Here is a 7,241-nt window from a genome sequence, read left to right as displayed (position 1 = left end):
TCTAGAAGACAAAGAGGGGTCTTCTCATGAAATGTCTACAGACCTGGAGTAGAATACCCCGGGGGGAGAACCAGCATGGCATTTTTCAAACTGAGAGCATTGGAGACAGAGTTCAAGTTTCGACTTGCCATACTGAAGCATTCTCTGGGGACAAAATGGAATGCTGCCGGAGCATAAAAAAATGATGGGGGAAATACACGGAGTCATTACGCTAATAAAGATCAGGCCGTGTCCAGCCATTGCAAGAGGTAGCGTAAGGTGGTGTCCAAGCAAGCAGGCCAAGGTGCGTGGAGGCAGGTTTGGAAAACAATGTTGCAAGAATTGATGGAATATCATCAATTGCCAGCTGGTTCCTAGTAGGTTGCATTATTGAAATCATTTTATCAGTTTAATGACTCATAAACCTAGCATAATTTTCAAAACACCCACAAGCTTATTAAACAAGTAATTATTTGTAAAACCCTTAACACGAGAAAGCATTTTCATACACCTTCTCCTTCAATTGTCCTAACAACCTAATGACTTGGAAAAACAAACACCATTCTTCTTCCCTTCTAGGAAAATGGAAAGTCGGTGAGTGAATATTGAGAACTGCTACCTCTATGTCTTTGCTCTCATTGATTTCTCTCTTGGAAATGCCTCCTACACCCTCTTCTTCCTTAAATTGTCAAACATTCATTCGGTTACATCTTAAACATTCCTATCCTCTTGCTAGATGAAGAGAACTCATTCTTTTGTGACCTACTACAGTAATCAGAGGAGCCCTGGTAGTATAATGGACTGTGCCCTGGGCTGCTAGCAACATCAGTAGTTCAAAACCACTGGCTGCTCGGAGGGAGAAAGATGAGGCTTTCTACTCCTGTCAAGAGTTACAGTCTTGGAAATCCATAGGGGCAGTTCTGCGCTGTCTGATCGGGTCACTGTGAGTCAAAACCGACTCAAATCCAACAGGGGTTTGTGTGTAATACTCAGAGGGAACTTTGGTGGCACTGTGGTTGAGCGCTGGGCTGTTAACCTGAAGGTTGGCAGTTTAAACCCACAGGCTTTCTGCAAGAGGAAGACGTCGTCATCTGTTGGCGTAACTCTTAGGGCCTTAGAAACTCGATGAGGCTGTCCTTCCATATACTATAGGGTCAGAACCAACGCCATGACAGTGGGTTTAGTTTTTGATCATAATAATTCAAAAGGAGAACCATGGAGTTCAGTGCTTTATTATCCGTTCACTCTTTTATTCCCAAGAATTTCATCTTATTGATGTTTGTATATTATAAACAAAACAAAAACCTCTGCTCAACATGGCCACAGTCCCCTCCCTCATGGATAGAGATCATGTGACTTAGAGGTATTTGGGATCTCTCAGTACCCCTGTTCCCCTTTGTGTTAGTCTGGGTAAACTAGAGAGACAAATCTAGGAAGACTCATATGGGTATAAGAAAGAGCTGTATATACAAAAGTAACTGTACATTAAGAAAACATCCCAGCCCAGTCCAGATCAAGTCCATAAGTCCGATATTAGCCCATATGTCCAAGCTATAATGTCCTTTCAGACTCACACAACACATGCAATGATTCCGGATGCAGGAAGATCACAAGCCAGTGGGTGGGAAGTCTTGTGAACCCAGTAGTGTTATAAACATCTCAGCACTGGCAGGGGTATCCATGGGGCTTCTCTGGCTCCAGAGATCACAGGCTATATGGGTGTAATGCCATGTGTCTTGTCAGTAGAACGTCCCTCAAGGAGTGAGCAGAGAGAGAGTGTGTCTCCCACCTCCAGGGAGGAATACAGGAGTTCCCAGGATCCTCGGGAGAAGGCCACGCCCACACAGAGGCTTCATTGGCTATAGAATGCTTGCCAGGCTAGACTCCACCCCTTCCCTTGTAATCCTTTCAAATTGACAAGGGATCATATAGCTACCACACTGCATCTCACTGCCATTGAATCAGTTCTGGCCCACAGTGTCTCTATAGGACACAGCTGAACTGCCCTGTAGCTTTCTAAGAATGTAAATCTTCATGGGAGCAGAAAGTCTCATCTCTCTCCCAAGGAGCAGCTGGTGGTTTGGGATTGTGGACTGGGTAACTCACTACACCAGCAGAGAGCATCTCTTCTTAAGGACTGCCATCTAAGAAGCAGGGCAAACAGCTTCCTGCCGGGGAAATGAAATGTAAAAAAAAGCAAACACAGACAAGAAGCACTCCACATATACACAGCTCCTAGAGCTGATTATGGGGGTTCCATCGCACTCCTGTCAATGTGTACGAACAAGACATGTTTTTAGTTACGCTGTCTTCGAGTCATACCCCTGTGGCCATGGTCATGGAGGTGGGGACATCCTTCGGTGACTTTGTGGCACTCTGCTTTCTCTCAGCAGTGATGATTAGCTTCTCTGTCTAACAAAATTAAGCCGCTCTTAACTGGGACGTGCTAAATAGCGACGGCGATGTTTGGAGTGTCTGGAAACTAGGACAGCTGTGTTTAATGAAAAAGTAAACAGTTGCAAATTGCTTCGTGCTGAATATCAGCTTCGGGAGATTGCTCCCTTTTATTTCATTTTAATCACTTTTTTTCCACAAGAAAAATGGCTCCTTAAAACAAACCCACTCCTAGTTTTTAGTTGATTGAAAGTCATTGGGAATCTACATTGGGTTTCTGAAGTTTTGTAAATGTTTACAGGGGCAGACAGCCTCCTCTTTCTCCTGAGGAGTGGGTGGTTGACTTGAACCACCAACCTTGCAGTTAATTCCCAATGCTTACCCATTAGCATCACCAGGACTCCTTACACATTGCAATTGGCATGAAATTATTTGAGTCTCTTTATAACAGAAAAATTCAAACCGTGTCAATGACCTGGCTCCTGAATACCACATGTAGTTTGTTTCTCATCCAGAGAAGAAGCCAAGACTCTTGAAGATTTTAGAGCTGACAAATTCAGGTGAGGTCCAATTCTTTAAGCCAGTAAACGTATGGAGATGTCCTCGCAATTTGTAAAACTGCAGGTTCTGATTTCATGCATCTGGAGTGGGGTCCAGGTTCGGCATTTCCAACACAAGCAGTGGTACTAGAGCTCCTGGGCCCCAGTGCACCCTCTGGGTAAGAATGGTTGTTTGTTTGTTTGTTTTTGCCCTTTAATTGGCATATAATACACATAGCATCCAATTCAATAGTTCAATCATATCGAGAAGAATTGTACAATCATCACCACATTCAATTTGAGAACATTTTCTTTTTTTATGGTTAAATCACTTTTACAATGAATTGTGTGATCACAATCAGTTCTAGTGCTCCCTCCCCCTCCCACATACATTGTTCCCCCAACCCCCTCACCCTCCCTCTCTCCCAGCCCCCACTCCTACCTCCTCTATAAACCCTTGCATCAGTTATTATCTCTATGCATAGACTCTTTCTATGTTTCACAAACCGGAAAACCCAATAAAAACAATTTTTAAAAAAGAAACAAAGTGGTAAGGATAAGATAGTAATATAAAGATAAAATTTAAAATAATGAGTAAGAAAGAAAAGACCACCATCGATATTTTAAAAGCTAGGGAAGAAATTGTCATGGAACAAGAAAGAAAGATTTGCACCTCAAACAATTTCAGGTTGGCTCAAGAGGGAAGTCAACAGACCAAGTATCCAGTTGGAGCTGGCATAATCATGATTACAATGATCTCTATCTGATAGTAAGGCTGTTTGAGACCCTTGCCTGTGGCAGGCCTTTTGCCAGTGGCTTAAACTGACTAGATAGTCTGCAGATTGGTTTGGGGCTCCTACTGCCCTTCCTAACCTTCTGTTAATTGGGTGTTGACAATTTAAGCTCTGATACTTTTCCCTTCGTCATATTTGAATTTATTATTGTCATCTTTGGATCACACAAGCTGGTGTGCTTCATCCATGTGGACTTAGCTGATTCGTCATTTAGATGGCTGCTTATTTGAATACAAGTCTTTAAGACCCCAGACATTATTCTGCTTGATAGCCAGGCACCATCTGCTTTCTTCACCACACTTTGCTGTAGCACCCTTATCTCCGGTGATCACTTCATGAAGGCAAATACCAAGCAGGGCCGTGTTATCAGAACTAACTGTTCTTGGATTGGGGTTAGAGGTAAGTGGGGACCCAAAATCCATCTCCTTGTCTCTGGGATATGCACACTCAGGTTTCCTTTGGCAGTTGTATTATGACAGAATTAAAACCCCATAATACCAACAACAGTTACAAACCTACCAGTAAACAACAACAGCAGCAAAAGCAAAAATAGACCAGCAAAATAAGGCATGCAAAAGCCTATAGAAACAAAAAGGTAGAACATTGTCAATCACACACACACACACCAACTTGAGGGTATAAAGTGATTGCACTGATAACATCACTAATTTTCCAATGACACAGCACTCAGACCACTGTTGGTATGAGGAGGTCTGTGCACGTCCAGTTCCACTCTGAGCCGCAGCCCGGGAGTTGTGGCTCCCACAGTTCAATCTACCATTCCATCCAGCTCTGTTTACCCAAGTATGGGGATTGTGCCAGGGGGAAACTTCCTGTATCAATGGGTAGGAATGGTCTAGGTCAGCGGTTCTCAACCTGTGGGCGAGACCCCTTTGGGGGTCAAATGAACCTTTCGCAGGGGTCACCAGGTGCATAACAGTAGCAAAATAACAGTGATGAAGTAGCAACAAAAATCATTTTATGGTTGGGGGGTCACCACCACATGAGGAAGTGTATGAAAGGGTCACGGCCTGAAGAAGGTTGAGAACCACTGTTTAGAATTAGAGCAGAATCCTGGTCCCTCCTAAGAGCTTGCCCTAAGATTCCGTTCTCTGGTGGTGCTCTGGGGTAAGCATTGGGCTGCTAACCAGAAGGTTGGCTGTTCAAACCCACCGGTTACTCTGAGGGATAAAAATAAGACTGGCTGCTTCCAGATGGCTTTACAGTCTCCAGACCCTCTGCCAAGTCTCCAAGGGTCAGGATCGAGTCCATGGCAATGGCCTTGGTTTGTAGGGGAAAAAATAAATTTAAAAAATCTATAGACAGCAATGCAAGATGGCAGCCACCATGGGCTCGGACAATTTACGAAAACTGGATATACAGCCTTAAAATAGAATGTGGACCTAAATGCCCAGAAGCACCCCCCTTTGTAGGATTTGTAACAAAAATTCATGTGAATGGAGTTAATGTTCAATGGAGGGGTGGACCCAAGAGCCGTATCCGTGCTAGCAAACTGGCAGAATTCCTGCAGCATCAAAGTTGTCCTGCAAGAGCCCCGGCGCCTAATGACATCTAACAAAAATATGAACCTCCCTCGGCCGCCCAGAGCACAGTGTAACAGCAATTAATCACCAAGGAAAACATGGGGCCTCCCCTCCCCCATTCTAATTAAGCAGTCTTCCTTTTCCACGGTAGTACATTTTTTAGATACCATCTTGTAGACCTCAAAGTACTAGACAGGAAGCTCCCATTCAAGGACAAATAATCTTAAAGCACTATACGTGATACGGATGTTTTATCTATTTGAAACACAGAAGTTTGATTTTTAAAAGCAAGCAAACGACTCGAGCGGGGTAGCTGGGAGCTCTCCCTGGTGCTGCCAAGGCCCTTTTTTGCTCTGCTTTTCTTGCATGGCTCTCTCCTGAATTTTTGCTTTTTCTCTTCTTCTTCTAAAATATCCACCTCCAACCTTGCTGGTAACTGTGCCTGACTTGGACTTCTGCTGTGTGACTATGCCCTGTGTCTGAAGTCCTTGGTCTTTTTCAGGGAGGATGTGTTGGCCTAATGTCCTTACAGATACATGAATGTGTAATGACGACAACACCGGAGACACAGTGAGGGAATTGCACCCGATCGGATCTGCCACACCGAGGCAAAACACTAAGGGGGTGCAACAGAACAGCAAGGGAATGGAGTGGCGAGGTCCCCAGGGAAAGCTGAAGGTGAACTTTGGGGTCAGAGCATGGTGCCCCAACAGACTGGACTAGAAAACACTCCTAAAGGCCAACAAACAATCCTTGAACTAACTACAAACTTTTCTTTCTTGTGTTTTGTTTTTGTCATTGATTTGTTGTTATTTTGTTGGGCATGATCAAGGGCAATGTAACTAAGAGGAATTGCTGAAACCCTGGTGGGGACTGAGCATGATAGTGGGACAGGAGGAAAGTCAAAGGAAATAGAGGAAAGAGAGGGGAGGCAGAGGGCATTTATAGAGGTCTAGATAAAGACATATACATATTCAAATATATTTATACATGAGGATGGGGAAATAGATATATGTGCATATATTTATAAGGTTAGTATTAAGGCAGCAGAGGAACATTGGACCTCCACTCAAGTACTCCCTCAATGCAAATGTGGTGAAGAAAGCTGCTGGTGCCCGGCTATCAAAAGAGATAGTGTCTGGGGTCTTAAAGACTCAAAGGTAAACAAGCGGCCATCTGGCACAGAAGCAATAAAGCCCACATGGAAGAAGCACATCAGCCTGTGTGGCCAAGAGGCGCTGAAGGGATCAGTTACCAGGCATCAAAGAACAAAAAAATCGTATCATTTTGTGCTCACCTCACTGATATGATCGCTGAAGACAAATGGGTGCATAAGCAAATGTGTTGAAGAAAGCTGATGGTACCACACTATCAAAAGATATAGCATCTGGGGTCTTAAAGGCTTGAAGGTAAACAAGCGGCCATCTAGCTCAGAAGCAACAAAGCCCACATGGAAGAAGCCCACCAGCCTGTGCGATCACAAGGTGTCAAGGGATCAGGTATCAGGCATCATCAGAACAAAAATCTTACCATAGTGAATGAGCGGGGGAGTGTGGAGTGGAGACCCAAAACCCATTTGTAGGCCACTGGTCATCACCTTACAGAAACATCTTGGGGAGGGAATGAGACATTCAGGGTGCAAAGCAACGATCAAAAATACAACTTTCCTCTAGTTCCTAAATGCTTCCCCCCACCCATCCTCCCACTGAATCCTACCTTGCGAGCCTGACTAGACCAGAGGAGGTACACTGGTACAGATGGGAACTGGAAACACAGGGAAGCCAGGGCAGATGATTCCCTCAGGACCAGTAGAGTGAGTGGCGATACTGGGAGGGAATAGGAAGGGTAGGTTGGAAAGGGGGAATTATGTCAAGGACCTGCATTGGACCTCCTCCCTGGGGGACATACAACAGAAAAGCGGGGGAAGGGAGACACGGGACAGAGCCAGATATGACAAAATAACAACTTATAAATTATCAGGGGTTCATGAG

General features: G+C 44.4%; 1 pseudogene; it reads left to right on the top strand.

Moving 5' to 3' along the window:
* Positions 1–4,976: 4,976 nt before the first annotated feature.
* On the top strand, positions 4,977–5,334 carry LOC142426764 (ubiquitin-conjugating enzyme E2 variant 1 pseudogene; annotated as a pseudogene).
* Positions 5,335–7,241: the final 1,907 nt, after the last annotated feature.

This window comes from Tenrec ecaudatus, chromosome 14 (genome assembly GCF_050624435.1).
Source record: "Tenrec ecaudatus isolate mTenEca1 chromosome 14, mTenEca1.hap1, whole genome shotgun sequence".
NCBI lineage: Eukaryota > Metazoa > Chordata > Mammalia > Afrosoricida > Tenrecidae > Tenrec > Tenrec ecaudatus.
This window is presented reverse-complemented; position numbering and strand designations above follow the sequence as displayed.